The 19,675-nt window shown below is 32.4% G+C and overlaps 2 long non-coding RNA genes across 2 annotated transcripts; both read left to right on the forward strand.

The window, feature by feature from the left end:
• The first annotated feature begins 2,871 nt into the window (after nt 1–2,871).
• Nucleotides 2,872–5,442, forward strand: LOC136064507 (uncharacterized). The gene is made up of 2 exons (XR_010626120.1): nt 2,872–3,087; nt 5,064–5,442. It is a non-coding gene; the product is annotated as an uncharacterized LOC136064507 (long non-coding RNA).
• Nucleotides 5,443–8,552: 3,110 nt separating this feature from the next.
• LOC136064499 (uncharacterized) lies at nt 8,553–9,738 on the forward strand. The gene is made up of 3 exons (XR_010626114.1): nt 8,553–8,915; nt 8,991–9,061; nt 9,613–9,738. It is a non-coding gene; the product is annotated as an uncharacterized LOC136064499 (long non-coding RNA).
• The last annotated feature ends 9,937 nt before the right edge of the window (nt 9,739–19,675 follow it).

The following is a 19,675-nucleotide window of genomic DNA, read 5'->3' on the forward strand; positions in this document are numbered from 1 at the left end:
TAACTACTAACTTTTATTGCATCCTTGACTGTATCTAAATAAATATAAAAAGTAATAAATATATGACAAAAGATCTAATATAATCATCTATCAAATAAATAAATAAATACACCCACTAACATCGTATTATCACATTATTTAGCGAAATAAAGATATAAACTAAACTAAAAATTTTCATTATTCATGGCTGGATCTGTCAATGTTGAGCAAGAAAAGAAAGAAAGAAAGAAAGAAAGAAAGAAATAAAGAGGAAGGATAAAACTGAATGCTCAAACATTAAAGAATAAAAAATGAAAAAGAAAGTGCAAATACAAATACAATTCGTTTTTGTTGTTATTCACGGGCAGCCTCCACTACAGAGTACAGATTGTAGACTGAGAGAGTCTCACTTTTGCATGCTTAAAACAGGACAGCGCATTTAATAGATTCCATTACGTGAAGGGAAAGTATGTGTGATATTTGCGCATTTGCCAGAATTTTTTTGAACAATAGTTGAGGTTTCTCCATTTCATATATTCATTTGGTTACTGGAAATTAAGCTTAACAATAGTTTATCTTTAAATTATTTTCGTGAAAATTGTTTTAGTGACCAGATAATAAAGGTTAATATCATCATTTTATAATTTTTTCTCTGAGATGTCGGATGTCAGTATTTCAAAATAGTATAATCAATATCAATAACCTAATCACTTAAGCAAGCCAACATAATTATGTGAGCTGATTAATTAAGTTGAAAAATTAATTGATTATTTATTCAATAATCAATATGTTATGTTATTTTAACAAATATATATATATATGTTATGTTATACTACTTTTTTTTTTTTAGCTGAACAATATATTATGTTATACATATGTGAATAAAATGCATTTTTATTTTTCTAGATGTTGACGTAGAATCATATTCACAAAAAAATTCCAACATCCTATAATCTAGAATACAAATGTAGTAACATTTTTTCTTAAAAACTATTATTTTATTCCATCTCTAATTATTTTTTTTTTTAGCATTATTCTCTCTAAATTGTCTTAGTGAAATTGTTTCAATCTGATTATAATTAACGTGTGATTTAATATATGAATAATGCTATGTTTATAATATTTTACAACAATTCTTATGTTATAAGTTGTTATTGATTTTAATTTGGATCATCAATGACATCACTTTTTTTTAATCCATCATTAAGAACCTTACACTCATAGTTTGTTTTAAAAAGGTAATTAGTAGGTTAAAGATATGTCATTACTCTTTTATATATACTCTCTTTCTTTTTTTCTTTTTCTTTTTAAAAAAAGATATTATTGCATACACAATTTCTCACTTTTTTTTTCTTTTTTTATGGGACATAATTTCCTAGTTAGTGTCATTTAATTTGCACGCTAAGTTTAGTTATAAGAAAATGCCTTCAATTTTAACGGTTGAGATGTCTCTTAAATGTGTAAAAAAAAAAAAAATCCTAGAGCTTGGGTTTACAAGCTTAGCTTGTTTTATAAACCAATAAAAAAAATTAAAAAAAGAGAGAGAGAGAGAGAGAAATGGAAACACATAAATTTGCTAGAGTTGGAGTATAAATGTCTGTTTGGATACTGCTTATTTTGCTAAAAACTGAAAACTTATTACTGAAAACACTGTAGCAAAATAATTATAAAGTTATGAATAGTGTCGTGGGACCCAAATTTACCTAAAAATTTGAGTTTTTTTTGTTTGGTTGAGTCATGAACAATGCCATGGGACCCAACCAAAAATGCAAAACGCAACTTCAGTGGACACAAAATTATTGCTGAAACGCAAAATGCAACTTCAGTGGGTCGCAAAACATAACTTCAGTAAGACGCAACTTCAGTGGGACGCAACTTCAGTTTGGATACCGCTTATTTTGCGAAAACTGAAAAATTATTGCTGAAAATACTATAGATAAAGGTAAAAATTGGTTGAAATAGTACAGTAGGACCCATGAATAGTGCCAAAAAGTATAGTGAAACCCATAAATTGTATCAAAAATAAGTTGAATAGTGAAATAATTTTCATTTTTCATCCCTACCCAAATGCACACTAACACAGCTAAATATTTTAAAGCAAAATAAGACACTATTCCATTTCCTTTTATTTTTTACCCTTCAATAAAGCAACTGTCACTTCTTATTCCCACTACCCTTATTGCAAACTCTAAACCAGACTTTAGCAACTACTTCTACTCTTCTCTGCCACCACCCACTACCCTTATTACAAACCCTATACCAGACTTTAGCTACTACTTCTACTCTTCTCTCCCACCACCGACTACCCTAAAGAATACCACACATATGGCCAAAAGGGTAAATAGGAGTCTTGAAGATATCGAACTTTTTGATTTGTCCATAGAGGTCAAATCAGATGTTCAATCTTGCAAAGATGATTTAGGTGTGATTGTACATCTGCTTGTTGAAACTATTGCATCTCTAGGAGCTAATTTCTCCGTGGTTGGGGCAGATAAAAGCAACTGTCACTTCTTATTCCCACTACCTTTATTTCAAACCCTAAACCAAACTTTAGCAACTACTTTAGTACTTCTACTCTTCTCTACCACCACCCACTACTCTTATTACAAACCCTATACTAGACTTTATCTACTACTTCTACTCTTCTCTCCCACTACCGACTACCCTTATTACAAACTCTATACCACACTTTAGCTACTACCTCTACTCTTCTCTCCCACCACAGTTACCCTTACTACAAATCCTATACCAGACTTTAGCTACTCTTCTCTCAAAATGGCCAGAACCCATACTCATGTTCTTATCGATTTGTTCAAGATTCGAAAAATGTTAATCGGCTTATTGGTCTCTGTCTCTTGGCCGATACATTCTATTTTCTGTGGTTTTCACATATGCCAAAAAATGGCAACTAAGCTTCCGGTGGTGACTACTGACATCAAGTACTGGCATACTGGTTGTTATATGGAAGAAATCTACACCAAGCCTCAGTTTCTGAAGTTTATCTCTGAGTGCGGTGCGTTGTTTACTAGCATAGTGGCAAAGCTAGTAAATAGTAGAGAACAACTCTTTGTCATTGCCCTAAAGAATACCACAAATATGGCCAAAAAGGTAAATAGGAGTCTGGGAGATATTGAACTTTCTAATTTGTCCATAGAGGTCAAATCAGATGTTCAATCTTGCAAAGATGATTTGGGTATGATTGTTCATCTGCTTGTTGAAACTATTGCATCTTTAGGGGCTAATTTCTCCGTGGCTGGGGCAGATTTGGGTATGATTAAAAAATCGTTGCTAAACTATGAGCTGTTTCAATCAAACTAAATGAATGAGTTGGTTAGGAGTGATCCTAAATTCTATATCAAAAGGAATGAAATAAAATTATTGAAGGAACATAGGGGTCTATTTATTCAAGGGCAAATCATATGATTAGGATTCAGGATATGATCTCCTTCTTTTGGGAAAGATCAGAGGCACAAATGGTCACTCTAAGAAAAAAACTCTATTGCAACAAATTGTTTTGTTGCAATAAACTTGAAATTGTTGCAATAAAACCTTATTGTAACAAAAATATTTCATTACACATTATTGCAATAAACTCTGTGTTAATAGGCTATTGCGACAAAATTTTCGTTGCAATAGCATTTTATTGCAATAAAATATTTTTTTACTGTTAAAAATACTTTATTGCAACAAAAATATTGTTACTATAATTTATTACAATGTCATTAGGCTCCACACCCTAAAATTTTTTATTTTGTGAAATAAAATAGTGGATTAAGAGAATAGGAAAGAGAAACAGGAAAAGTGTGCGAGATAGAAGGGAAATTGTTATTTTTGTAATAGTGTGTAGTGAAAAATTGGTGAAAATAAAATGTGGGAGGGGATTAGTCTATTGCAACAAGGTTATTGCAAGTTATTGTAACACATAAAATATTGATGCAATATATTAGTATTTTTAAGTCCCTATTGCAACAAAAAGTAATATATGCACATATTTATATTTATTGCTACTATATATTTCTAAAAATTAGGCACGAAGTTAATGACTCAACCAAAACTTGGTTGATTCATTAATTTCTAGATGAGTTCAAGAGAAGCAAGGTGATATCAAATATAGTGGTGGCTAAGGATGACACTAGGGATGTTAAAACCATTTCAAGGCGATCAAACGCACTCCAACGAAAACACAGACTACGTTCACTGTGTATATCAAGTCTGAAAATTACAACGAACTTGCAGTAATCTCCTTATCACATAAACTTCAATTTGTTGTTGAAAACTGGCAAACCACCTTTATCCATAGACTGTTATATCAAATTGAGAAAATTTTATCTACCTTGTGCTCTACCATTTTTAGTAAGTTCAACAACACTATTTTTATGTTTTAAATACCTTGCTTGTGGATTTGATGAATACACAAATGCTTTTTGTACTATATTTTGAAACACCTTAAAATGTATTTTGTGAAGATGAATGTGTATTTTATTGAAATGAATGTATAATTTGAAGTGAATGAAACATTTAATTTTTTTTTAATAATTTAATTACATAACTATTGTCTCAAATGATTTATGATTTTAGGTCTTTGATTAATAATGTTACTTCTTTCTATTATCTTGGTTTTTTTTTTTTTTTTTATTAGGTCTTTGATTAATAATGTTACTTCTTTCTATTATCTTGTTTTTTTTTTTTTTTTTGGATGCTATTAATTAATATATCCAATTTCTAATGGTTTATTTTATAAATGCATGTAGAGATGAGAACACACTGTATCTAATAGATGAAGTATATGGTATTGATGAGTCACCTCTGCGTGATACTCAAGAATCTTAGATTGGTTTTAAATTGTATATCTTCTACTTTCTCACTATATAGTTACTTATACTACGCTCCGACCATTCTTTAAAGTTTACTAGGTAAAAATTAATAAATAAATAAATAAAAACCGTTTTTCAATTCAATTATGGCCAATATTCCTATACTAGATGTAGAATGATTTTGTAATAAAAGTAACATTATGTTTCCTTTTTTTCTTATATAAAGCAAGCTCTTATAAGCCGATTCATTCTATTTTCTTGGGTTTTCAGGTATGTCAAAAAAGGCAATTGAATCTTTGGCCATGACTACTACGAGCCCCATTTTATGCACTTCATTTACGAGTGTGGTGCCCTGTTTACTTTCAAGGTTCCCAAGTCAATAGACAATAGGAAATAACTTTTTGTTGTTGATCTAAATAACACAGTTAATATAGCCAAAAACTTAGGTAGCAGTTTTCAAGATGTTGACCTTTTTGATTTGCCCATGAAGGTCAAATCAGATATTCAAGACTTGCAAGGATGATGTTGGTATGGTTGTACATCTCCTTGATGAAAATATTGTATTATTGGGGGCTAATCTGTCTGTGAGTGGGGTAGATTTGGCTGTGTTTGAGAAATCGTTAGTAAATTTTGAGTTATTTCAATCAAACTGTATGAATGAGCTAGTAAGGAGCAATCCTAATTTCTATACTAAACAGGATAAGCTAAAATTATTAAAGGAATAGGGTTCTATTCATTGCTCTTCTCATTACTTCTTATTTCCTAAAAACTAGATATGAAGTTGAAGACTCAACCAAATTAATTACATGACTATCGTCTCAAATTATTTATTATGTTAGGTCTTTGATTAATTATGTTGCTTCTTTCTGCTGTCTTGATAATCTTTTTTTTTTTTTTTTATGCTATTAATTAATATATTTGATTTCTAATGTCTATTTTATAAATGAATGTATAGATGAGAATGCACTCTATCTAATAACTTGATTTACAATTTTTAAATATACTGAATAGATAAAGTATGTGGTATTTATGTGATTTATCTAATTAAGTATGATACAAGTTTGGTGTAGCTAGAGTCACCCCTGTGTGATACTTAAGAGTCCTAAAGTGGTTCTAAGTTTGTATATCTTCTACTTTCTCACTAGTATAGTTACCTATACTATGTTCCAACCATTCTTTAAAGTTTACTAGTCATAAAAAAAAAAAATTAAAAAAAAAAAAAACCACTTTCCAATTCAATTATGGTGTATATTGCTATCCTAGAGTAGTTCTATGTTTGTATATCTTTTACTTTCTCACTAGTATAGTTACCTATATGATGCTCCAACCATTCTTCAAATGTTAATATTCATAAACAAATCGCTTTTCAATTCAATTAGGCCTATATTCATATACTAGTACATATAGTTTTGTGCCTACTGCACCTCCCTAAACTAGCCCTAGAATCCTTAAATCCATACTGACTAGGTGCTAGACCATGTAAGATTTTGAGTCAAATTTGGTTCCAAAGTTCTTAGTCATATATTATGCTTACTGTCTGGATTTATTAAAAATGTAATCTGGTTGTAATTTGTTGAACAACATTAGTATTCCAGAATTGTCTAATCTTAGTAAAGCAGTCCAAGGCCGGTCAAATGAACATTCTGACGGAAGATGGGAGCAATGTGGCGACAAATGGAAGTAGCAAGAAGCATGAGAGTATTGTTTATACATAAGTCACTTATTAGAGCAGTGCCTACTGACAAGTTTTGGTTTGAGAATTTGGCAAATTTGACTTACTTAGCACTGCCATTAGCTACATCAGACATGTTATCCATCATGATGGTTGATTGGGATAGCCAATCTAAACTTCATTCCACAGTTTACATGAAGCATCAGAACATAAGCGTGGGTTCAAGGTTGAACAAGCGGGTGAAATGGAAAGGATGTAGAGCAAATCTTTCCCATGCATAAATACATGTATTTGTCCCAAAAATTTTCTTGAGGGAGAGTTTTGACTCCAAGAAATGGGGTGGTTTCCGTATGATCTAGATATTTAGCAGCTCTATATGTTTATGGAAGTTTTTTTATTATGAAAGTTGGATACTACCTGGCTTACTCACCTTTTTGGAAAATTTATAATTCAGTGAATGTTTAAGACAAATTTTGGATTGTAATAGTTGGCTATATGGAGTTCTTGCATTTATTGTATAGCATAATTTTGCATATGTTATTGATTTAATTTCCTTGTGATAAAAAACTATTAAACCTGCTTTGTGTTCAAACTTCCTAGTTTTGGCAGCTTGTTCTTTCTTGGGTAAGCATCTTATAGGTGTTGTTCTTGTGTCTGTGTATCTTCCATCCTTGCTATTAGACCATATCATTAGATTTGGTGGGGCCCTCTCACTTAGTGTTATACTTTTAATAATTCTAGCCTTGTGATGTGGAAAATTCCGTTCTATCACATGGCTCTTCCATTTATCTAGTCTCACCATCACTAAACATATTCATGATGGTTGTTCTGAGCAAAAGCAATCAGCTTGCCATTGTAAGCCATTTGTTTAACCAAATAGAACAAGGATTATTTGTTATGAATAAAAAGCCAAAATTGTTTAGCTAGTATGACATCATTGAACTTTTCTCATATCCTCAAATCCCATTCCCCCTTGTACTTGGGTTGGCACAATTAGTCCCATCTTGGCCAATGTTTTCCTTTTCTATCAACCCCGCATCACCTAAACCACCTCCTTAATTTACATTTTTCTTTCTGGCCTGAGAGAAGAGCCTTATATGGCTACGTTAAAGTTTATCCTAAGTTCATTTTTTTAATTTGTGCAAATAAACTTTCTTGGCTCTCCCTATAAAGAAGGTAAAACCTAAATACTTCTCCTATTACCGAATAAGGGGTACACCTAATGAGCCTTTCATGGCTTCCTTAGAACGGATAATGGTTGAACAATACAAAATTTCATTTTGGTGTGATATAAATACCTAAATTGTTAGAGAGAGAGAGAGAGAGAATAACATTAAAAAAAAATCACTTTTTAGAAACACAAAAAATCATACTGTTTTATTTATTGATTTGTTAATATCAAGTTATTTGGATTAAATAACCATTTTTTTACTTGGGTTAATCCTACATTGAAAAATTAATGTGAGTTAAAGAAGTTTTAAAGCCCGTGCTGTATATTCAAGAGTTAGGCCCTTTTGGATATATACCACTGTAAGTTTCTTTAAAAAATATTTTCACATCTCTCCTTATGTGTGTATGTTAAAAATACTTAGTATTCTCAAAAAAATTAAAAATAAAAATAAAAACCTTCATCCAAAAATAAATGAAGCCATAATTCCCTTCAATTTTGCACTTTTATTTGTGGGGTTTTAAATCTTTTACTTCTAAACTTGAAATAAAGAGTCAAAAGAGCAATTCTAGTTTCCTATGTATAGCTATGTTTAAATTGAATAACATCTCAATTTTTAAAATTATATCCAATTTCATATTGTTAAAACAGTAAATTAATTGGACTTAGGTTGGGTGGGTTCAGACTTAAGCGTTTAGGCTTCGTTGAGAATGGGTTTTGGACTTGATTTTCAAAGCGATAGGGTATGTGGTGTTTCGGATTGGGCTAAGGAAAAATGAAGAATGGGCCTAAACCTGGATTTTAGTGTGAGCCTCAGACTAGACTGGGTCAAACTTGGTCCTTTAAAATTTGGGTCGAGCTGGTAAACCCGACCCGCTTCATATTTTCCCCCACAAAACGGTCAGGTAATCCCAAATCTAGAACTGTCTCAAGTCTCGCCCTCAAGAGCTCCACCTGAAACCGTTCGTCGCCACCGCCACCGCCACCGACGGCGGTGGCTTTCAATTTCTAGTTGTGCATTTGTTAAATCTATATGTGTAGTACTGCTTATGGCTATTGCTTTTGGAAAACAGTTTGATGAGGAACTAATGGACTGAGAGCTAAATGTGATTGACTGTCTTTGAAAATGTGTGCTTGATGTCTTTTTGTATGGCTTCAGATGGGACTCTTGAATCGCTTGGTTCATTGGAACCCAGACGAAGCATTTTGGAAGATGATTAGGAGGAAGAGGAGGAGGGGATTGACCAACTTGATGGTTTAGAAGATGAGGCTCATGAAAAAGGTTTGCATTTCTTTTATTCCTATTTAACTTCTGTTTCCAGTCTTACGATTCATATTTTGGTGTAACTTCCAACAGGATTATTACCATGGCTGAAGCTCTGCCAGGGAAAGAGAGAGATTTAGAAGACACAACTGTGACAGATACAGGTAAAATTATTTCGACAGTTCTGGTTTCTGATTTTCTTCTCTTTTGTGCGATATTGAATGAAAATTAATTTTTATTGCAGTTACTTGTTTAAATGTCTTTTATCTAGTGGATCTATGTTGTGACCCATGTCTTCTTACAGAATGCTTCTTTTTTTCACTAAAGCCTTTTCCTCATCTTTTTCTAGCCTTTATTTTTAGAGAAGTTGTCCTTTTCATTCATTTATAAGCAAATATCTAGCTTATGTCTGTTTAGGATTGGTCCAAGTGGGCAAGGTTGGGTTTGGGTTTGTGCTCTTCATATTATCATCCAATTGCATGGTTTATTTCACATTGTACTTGAGGTGGTTTTCAGGATTAATTCTTAGGTTCTCCCGGAGCACGGAGAATAATACTCTCTCCTCTCACATTTATGGTGGGGTCCGTTTATTGAATTCATGGTGAGGTCCACCATGAATGTGAGAGAAGGGACACCATTTCACTATACTTCGAGACTATCTAAGAATTTTTCGGTTTTCAGTACTTCTTATAATAACATTTTTTAACACTTCCAGGTTTCTCTGTACTGGCAGTGCCATGAGAAGTATGATGGATAGTACATTACTATTGAAGTGCAAATGTGATATGGTCTTCTTTGTTCCCATCTCATTTAGAATTGCAATAAAATCTATTTTATATTTTATGTATGACTGTTTTACATCTATTATTTTTGGAGAGGAGAGCAAAATTCTACACTGCTTTTAATTTCTTTCACAATTGGGTAACTACTCCACAGCATTTGTTGCTTTAAAGGCAACATGGGGGACATGGTGACCTATTTTTTGGTTTTGAGAAAGGGAGGTGGGTAAGCCATTGTCTTAAACAATAGGGTTGGTTATGGGCATATGAATTTTTAAGTGAGCATATTTGGATGGAGTTTGCCAATGTGTGATGTAGAAGCTTGTAGAATGTCATGGAAGCGGTCATGCAAGAACATATATTAAAGGAGGCAGGCACACATTTTTCCAATTGTGTAGCAGTTGAAGCCACTATAGTGGTTAAACATCCCTGTAGCTAGGTATTTTGAATTTTCCAGGTTTCTTTGCTCTGTCACTGTCCAGAGAAAATTATGAGGGATCACAATTTTTTTAGGTGTGTATTCACAGTTCATCACTTTTCTTCTATTAGCATATATGAAAATTGCGTTGGACTTCTTTATATTTGTAAGTGATGAATTTACCATATAATCAATCCTTAAAAACTTATTTGATCTTATTCATTTTGTTATTCCTGTTTCAAAGGGAATGAGACTATGATATAGAATATGATAGGTTATGATTGGAATGTGGATGTGGAAGAGATAGAGAGAGGAACAAGGACCGAGATTGTTTCCGCCTGGGAGATAAAAAGAAATATGGTTGTGATAGGGAGGGAGAGAGGCAATACAGGGATCATTGCAGATGGAGAAGTCACTCAGGGAGCCAAAGTAGGAGTAGGAATTGCAAGGATTGTGAGGGTGGGGAGTATTGGAAGAGACATGCACACAGCAGCACTAGTCCCAGAAGGCAGGGATGGAGCTGAGGATGATGGAACAGATCACCTAGAGAAGAGACTAAGAAGAAGAAAAGAGAGGAAGGAGAAGAAAGATGATGGAACAGACCACCTAGATCCTGAGATTGCTGAAACTAGCAGGTATCAGGCATCCCTTGGGTTGAACTTAAAACTATTGAAATAGATGCTAGGAGGATGGTTTGGTGCATCACTTCGGTTTTTGGCTAAGAAGATAGTATTTCCTTCGTGACATAAAGATAGCAAAGGACAAAAATTATGTACAGTACCTTAGGTGTTTTCTTAAATTTTTCTTTTAAAATTTTGCTATGTGGTCACTTAATTAAAAAATACTTTTATCCCATGAGATGGAAGTATTTTCTCATGAGATGGAACTATTTTTTAATTAAGTGGCCATATGACAAAATTTTAAGAGGAGAATCTAAGGTACGACACTTAAATACTGTACTTTTAAGTCTTGTTTGATAGCAAAATACATCATCTAAATTACTTACTTTTCTACATGGACTAAGATAAAATTTACTAATTCCTGTGAAAAGCAAGATTAAATGTAATGCACTTCTCTCCCATTAGAATCCCCTTCTTGCATAGTTCCAAGTCACCCTTCAACATCATTTTCTTCTTCTTAATCTTGTTCTTTTTTGAATTGGTGGTCCTTTTTCTTTCTCAAGGAACCTGACAGCCTCAACTTCGCTGAAGGATACAATAAGCCAAAAAGGATATTTTGTATTAGAATTAACCAAATGAAAATCTTCGAATCAAGTCATCTATCCACATAATAAAATGGGTATTCTGCTCTCATAACTTTCGTGTCAGAGCCAGCAATAATAACTCATGTAATTCTCAATAGACCAATTGCTCCCGCAAATTCTTAAAACACAAAAACTTGACTAAAGAGAGAGTTAACAATTTAAATTAAATGGAGTTCTAACATATTGAAAATTTTAAGGTTTTCTTGGTCTCCTAAAGCATTAATCCCAATCTCACAACTCAAGTATAACAAAAACACAATAGCCAAAGGATCCCAGAAATACATTTTCAAAGCCCTTTTGTCCCAAAAATCTTGTAGTCAAGTATTTTGACAGACAAGTTGCAAGCAATTTCTTAGAGGTCAATCCCGAGGTCAATACTATTTAATCTAAGGGCTTGATAAGATGTAATGAAGCCACCAGTGATCAACGCTATTAATTTCCAAATTGTAGCAGTTGTTAGTTCCAATGATCAACGCTTTTTGATGTCCAAGTTGGTGCGGTCAATTGACTCTGCCACAGGAAAATAAATGTCAAAAAGAAGAAAAACAAATGGAAATGGGTTTTATTTTTTAGGTAAATATAGTGATTGTTTTTCGCAGTTTTGGATCAGTACAAAGCTAAATTTCCACAAGAAGAGACCTTTTGCACACGGTAAGTGCTCATACTCTGCGTGCGAATGCCATAGAGGAGAAATAAGTTTAAGGGAGAAAAATGGTTCGGAAATTTAGTAATTTACAAGCACAAAATAATAATAGGTGAATTTATAACTGAAGAATATGAAAGAGCTTATTAGGTTTTGCTGGAGAGATGAAGCGGAAAAGACACCTAGATGCAAGAAAATCACAACCATATTTTGCTCTACCAAAACAAATCATTTACTTTAGAGCACCAAAATTAAGAAAAGAAATTTGGGACACAGCACAAAATTGGCCCACAATTGAAATTCAATTTGAGGGTGGTAATGACATGTTATAGGGATGTCATGTCTATCAATAACGACATGTTTTGTTAGAGTCTGAACTTTGTCATGTAATACCAATCTTTACTTCATTTCGCATGTCACACATTGCCTCGTACTTTAATAGAGATGTCATGTCTATTATTGGAGTACAGAGTTTGTCATATACTGCCACGTGAACCTATAATTCATTTGTCATGTCACAATGCATTGTGTACGTGCATCGTGTAGTTTACCTTACATGTCATGTGTATCATTAACAACAAACACTAATCTAGTCCAAACTTTGTCATGTAATGCCACGTGAACCTTTGTATAATTTATCATGTCACACTGAGCATTGTGTATTATACCAAAGATGTCATGTCTATTAATAACAATAATTTTTATTGGATTGCGGACTTTGTCATGTAATGCCATGTGAACTTTTAATTCATTTGTCATCTCACACTATGCATCATACTTTAATAGAGCTGTAAATACACAATGGCATTTTGTCTTGAAACGTGTTGATGTGAGTATATAATGGCAGGAAAGTACTACTACTACTACAACTATTTAAATTTGCGAAGTTTTTAATAGTGAACAGGTTCAATGGTTTAATTCGGTGACTTTTCAATATACTACTATTTATGCATGTTTGTATTAATAAAGAGGCTATGCAACGTTGTACAGATAGACAGTATTTAGTGTAACAGTACATTATGAACGTTGTAGCATTATCGTATTAACAATTTATGCAAAGTTACATTATTTAGTAACTGTTGCAGTTGATATGCCGTTGCAGGTAAATGGAAGGAGATTACTCAACTTACAAACCCAGTGACGTATTTAGAGCAATGGGTCGTCAATGGGTACTTGAAGATGATTTCAACTACCTGATTGATCCTAATTTGCGAAATAGTAGATGAGTTCACAACACAATGAGGTAGGAGTGGGCTTGGTTTGTTGAACAAGAAGTAATGTTTTACGAGGAATTAGTCAGCTATTGGTTGCTAGTGCCTCATCGATGTGGAACTCAAATGTCAATAGATACTCTAGATGGCCTTCGTAGGGCATTGAACCATATCAGAGAGGAAAATAATTGAATGAAAATACGTCTAAATCGATATTGGACCAAGGCCAAGATTCGTGAATTAGTGGAGCTACAGTTATACGACCAAGCACGCTATATGCAATCACTTCTTGCAGATGACATTTACAAGTCAGACGTGAATATGTCAGATGAAGAGTAATTACAAGATTAAGTGTGGACGCAATTGCTACGTTGTAGTTTAAAATGTATGATGAACTTTTGTTGTATTAGACCTTTGAATGTTAGTATTGAATCCATTTATGGGGATAATGTAAACATGACTGAGATGTTTGGTACAAACCGGGATCATAATATTTAAATCTTAAAGTATTACTTCGTAACAAATATTTAGCAATTATTAATATCATCGGTAAGACGTTGAATGGTATGTACCACATAACAAACAAAGAAGATAAATTCATAGAGACAATTCCATAAATTCAAAAAGGTACGACATATTAAGCATTAACGGTATGGCCATTAGCTCACACATACTTTAAATTACACACTTAACACAAATGATATGGACAGAAAGTTACACATAACATAAAATGTTTAGTTGGAAAAGCAAACGAAAAACATAAACTTAGACATAACACAAGTCATGAACGAGTTCACATTAGATAACAAGCACCCTAACCACAGAATCTTCATTCTGGTAGGTACGAACGCATCATTCATTCCAATTGATATGGTTCATAGCTTAAGACGCCGTTACACTCACAAGGTGTGAGTGCTTGGTGGTGGTTGTTGCAAGATCCTCTGCCAGTTGTAACATGTGATATCTAGACTAATAGTGCAACATCAAGTTTTTTTTCCTTGTGTATTCGGTGGACTGCACATCTGCATTCGTTGACATTGTGCCTTGGCTTCCTCAACGACACAGGTCCACCAAAGGTGCTTTGCGTAATTTGAGATCATTGTGCAGAGCATTTGACTCATTCACGTGAAACTCCTACTCACGCCTTAATCTGGCATAATATTCTCATACATTGAAATTCCTCTCCAGTGCATAGTTGTCAAGAAACTGAGGTAGCAGCCAATTGTGCTTTGGCATTGTGATTTGAGTAGCAGTGTGTTTTACTGGGGAGTGCATTGCAGTGTGTGTTATGGGGGAGTGAGGATCAATGAGGTTTCTTACGTGTTGGCTTGCATATACATACATATATATATATATAAAGGATTTATAGGAGTGGTAGTTGAAGGGTAGTGTATGGTCACATGCAAGCCCATCGAGTTCACAGTAATTAGTGGTTTGTCTTTAACTGGTAAAAGTTTGACAGTACATAAGTCTATGTCATCTTCGTGGTTAGATATTGGATGCGTTGAATTGGCTTGATATCACAATTCATGAAGGCTAGTACAACATTATATACAATTGGTGTGATATCACGCATCAAATTGCCTATTACAAAAGCTTGCACATTTATTTATGTGAAAATGAAGCGGGGCCATGATGTGACTAGGCTAACATGCTAGTCAGTATAATTGTCAGTATGTGGGCATAATTGTCAGTATCGTACGATACACAATACGTATCATATCGTGTACAAAAAATTTCGTATCGTAAGAGCATAGCGTAAGTGCTCATGAATCGTCTGATATATAGGTGCGTATCATATAAACCATATCGTATCAATGAATCGTATGTATTGTATGATACCTAAGCTTGTGGGTTTAAAATGAGTTTTTTTTGTTAAAATTTGTGATTTTATTCTATTTAAACGAGTGGTTAGACTTTGTTAACACAAAATTATTGGGAAACTTAATTGAATCTAATGAAATAGCAATTCCATGAGTTTTTTTTTCCTCCCTTCTCTTTCTCCTACAAAATTTAGACTATACTCATAACACTCACTTTCATATGTGCAAATTTATTTTCTATGCTATTAACAATGTATTAAATGAAAATGTAATTATTTTTTATTTTGTTATTATTATTTTGAGTCTAAAAAGCTAGAATGCCAAGGAAAAATATAAAGAAAAAATAATTAGAATAAAAAAACCAAAAAAAAAAAAATGTAAATGTTGATAATAATAAAGAAAATGTCTATGAAAAAATAGTTTTGCAAAATGTTGAACATGATGATAACATTGACTTAGATGGAGTTGATTAGCCAAAATGATGAAAAGATATTATTATTTTGGTTCATATATCATGTATTACTTCTAAGTTTAATCAATTTGAATGTGCATGTTATAAACATAAGTTAATTTGATTTATTTAGTTAGCTTTGTTAAATTTTATTACATAAGTAATGATTAAATTGGTCATTAGTTGAATATATTTTGAATTTATAATGAATATACCTTTTATATATGTATATCTATAATTATTTTATAATTTTATTAGGTGTTTGTGTATCGTACAATACACAAATCGATACGATACACAATACAAAAAAATCAAAAATCGATTCATGATACGATTCACGATTTGACAACTATACTTGCGGGTGCCTGGTCGTACCCAACCCATGTTAGCCCATATTGATCAGTATATGTCTGTGGTAATGGCTCTAATGATGTTTCTGATGATGCACACGTGGAAGTAGATTCAAACTTTTCTCTCACTGCACAATGTGATTTTGAAGTGTTGGAACTAATTTCCAATTCAACCTTCGTTGCTAGTTGGTTTGAAACAAACTAGGAAAAAAAATACTATTTTCGTCCCAATATTTTCAACCCATTCCCACTTTGATCCCTGCTTTTTTATTTTACCGCTTTTAGTCCCTAAAATGAAAAAACGCGTTCTATTTTAGTCCATTCCATTATCTCACTAATGGAAATTTTCTACGTGGCAAACGGAGTGTATAGTTGGCACACTAAATGTTGACATGGCCATTAAAATAATAATAATAATAATTTTTATTTGGCTTTAAAAAAAATGCCACGTTAGCAACTAAATTTAAAAAAAAATTTTAATTTGTCAATTTTAACTAAATAAAAAAAATTAAAAACCAAAAATTAAATGAATTAAGATCTAAGTTTATCTTGAATAAAAACATCAAGAACGCCAACCAGATTTAAGAACGCAAAATTAAAAACCAAAATTCACCAACCTAGAAAATAAGAATGCAAAATTAAACTTCAAATCCACATCAGATTAAACATGAACTCAAAGTTTAAAACCAGAAAATTTGAACAAGAAATTGAAACCCAACCATCAAGAAGAATAAATCATGGAAGCTTAATTCCATTTCTTCTCCAAGCCATCAAGAAGTTGAAGCCTCACAACAAATATAATAGAAGCCACTTAGAAAACTCAAACCATAGCTATTATTTGTTAAATGCAACAGAATCGTTCAAAGGTTCATCTCATAGGTGAACCCAATTTGAATTTCAGCCACCAGCCACAGAGTTCATTCAACAAACACCTAGTTGTGAATACAACCGCTTGTCAAGTGTTCACAAAAGTTCTACATCATCTTCTTGTTACAACCTAGAAAATTTTAAACCCAAAAAATTAATATCAGATCCACATCAACACAAATGTAAACATGAACAAATCCAAAAAATCAAACCCCCACACCACCAAAGTATCAAACACAATAATTCAATCCAGATTTTTGGCCCCTCGAACACTAAATTCAAACCTAGATTTTTAGCCCCTAAACACAAAACTCAAAACCCAAATTTTCTTATACTTTCTATGAAATGAAACACAAACCTCAGATCCAAACCTTAGAGTCGAAACCAAACCACCTCCAACCTCAAATTCAAAACTATCGAACCCAAACGAATCAATCTCAAACCTAACAACAAAACCACCTCCTCTTTTTGCCGTCATTGCTTTCTTCTTGCTCGTGTTTGCTTGGGGTGTGGATTTGAGAGGACGAGGTAGAGAAGGTGAATGACTTTCGGACATGGCTGGGATCGGCTCAATGAGAGTGAGAGAGGAAAAGAGGATGGTTGGGATCAGGCTATGTGAAAGAGGAAAAGAGAGATTGGGAGTGGATGGGACTGTGTGGGTTTAATTTTAATTTTTTGGATTTGTGTGTTTCATTTTCTAAGAAAAAAACAAGAAAATTTCAAATAAAGGAAAATGTCCTTCTTGTATTTAAATCTGAGTTTGTGTTCTTGTTGTTTTTGTTTAAGATAACTTAGATCTTAATTTATGTAATTTTGTTTTTAATTTTTTTTATTTTGCTAAAAATTGATAATTTTTTTTTTAATTTAGATGCTGATGTGGCATTTTTTTAATGCCAAATAAAAATTATTATTATTATTTTAATGATCAGGCTATGTGAGAGAGGAAAGAGAGACTGGGAGTGGATGGGGCTGTGTGGGTTTAATTTTAATTTTTTGGATTTGTGTGTTTCATTTTCTAAGAAAAAAAACAAGAAAATTTCAAATAAAGGAAAATGTCCTTCTTGTATTTAAATCTGAGTTTGTGTTCTTGTTGTTTTTGTTTAAGATAACTTAGATCTTAATTTATGTAATTTTGTTTTTAATTTTTTTTATTTTGCTAAAAATTGATAATTTTTTTTTTAATTTAGATGCTGATGTGGCATTTTTTTAATGCCAAATAAAAATTATTATTATTATTTTAATGATCAGGCTTTGTGAGAGAGGAAAAGAGAGACTAAGAGTGGATGGGACTGTGTGGGTTTAATTTTAATTTTTTGGATTTGTGTGTTTTGTTTTCTAAGAAAAAAAAATTCAAATAAAGGAAAATGTCCTTCTTGTATTTAAATCCGAGTTTGTGTTCTTGTTGTTTTTGTTTAAAATAACTTAGATCTTAATTTATGTAATTTTTAGTTTTTAATTTTTTTATTTAACTAAAAATTGATAATTTTTTTTTAAAAAAAATTTAGATGCTGATGTGGCATTTTTTTAATGCCAAATAAAAATTATTATTATTATTATTTTAATGATCACGTCAGCATTTAGTGTGCCAACAATATACTCCGTCTGCCATGTAGACAATTTTCGTAAGTGAGATGACGGTAGGTTCTAAAATAGAATGCATTTTTCATTTTAGGAACTAAAGCGGTAAAATAAAAAAGTAGGGGACCAAAGTGGGAATGAGGTGAAAAATGTAAGGACAAAAATAGTATTTCTGCCCACAAACTATTTACATATTTGGTGAATTTATGAGCACATCTTACGGTCATTAGCACCAAAGTGTTTGTATTTGTATTTTCATGTCAATTGAGGGTGGTAATGACATGTTATAGGGGTGTCATGTCTATCAATAATGACATATTTTATTGGAGTCTGAACTTTGTCATGTAATGCCACGTAAAGCTTTACTTCATTTCTCATGGCACATTGCATCGTACTTTAATAGAGATGCCATGTCTATTATTGGAGTACGGAGTTTGTCATATACTGCCACATGAACCTATAATTCATGTGTCATGTCACACTGTCCATCATGTGCGCATCATGTAGTTTACCTTACATGTCATATGTATCAGTAACAACAAACACTAATCCAGTACGAGCTTTGTCATGTAACACCACGTGAACCTCTATGTAATTTCTCATGTCACACTATGCATTGTGTGCTTTATCAAAAATGTTATGTCTATCAAAAAGAACAAATTTTATTAGATTGCAAACTTTGTCATGTAATACCACGTGAACTTTTAGTACATTTGTCATCTCACACTATGCATTGTACTTTACAGAGCTATAAATACACTTTGATATTTTGACTTGGAACGTGTTGGTGTGAGTATATAATGGCAGGAATGTACTGCTACTACAACTACTACTATAATTCAGTGACTTTTTAATGTACTACTGTTTATGCATGTTTGTATTAATAACGAGGTTATGCAGCGTTTTGCAAATAGATAGTATTTAGTATAACAGTACGTTATGGAAACTTAAGTTAAATCCAATTAACAATTTATGCAAAGTTACATTATTTAGTAACTGTTGCAGTTGATATGCCGTCATAAGGAAATGGAACTTGAGTATGGTATTTAGAAATTGTCACTTTAACAAGAAAGTTTTTACTAAATCCTATTGTTATCTATGTAAGTGAGTATAGTATTTATAAATGTTGGGGGGAAAAAAACCATTTGTCTTCGATCACATTATTTTAAAGAAAAATATGGGAAGCAAATCAATAAGGTAGGGTGTTTTTTTTTTTTTTTTTTTTTTTTTTTTTTTTTTTTTTTTTTTTTTTTTTTTTTTTTTTTTTTTTAGTGGCATTTTTTTAATGCCAAATAAAAATTATTAATATTATTTTAATGATCAGGCTATGTGAGAAAGGAAAAGAGATACTGAGAGTGGATGGGATTGTGTGGGTTTAATTTTAATTTTTTGGA

This window comes from Quercus suber, unplaced genomic scaffold, assembly GCF_002906115.3.
Source record: "Quercus suber isolate HL8 unplaced genomic scaffold, Cork oak 2.0 scaffold_699, whole genome shotgun sequence".
NCBI lineage: Eukaryota > Viridiplantae > Streptophyta > Magnoliopsida > Fagales > Fagaceae > Quercus > Quercus suber.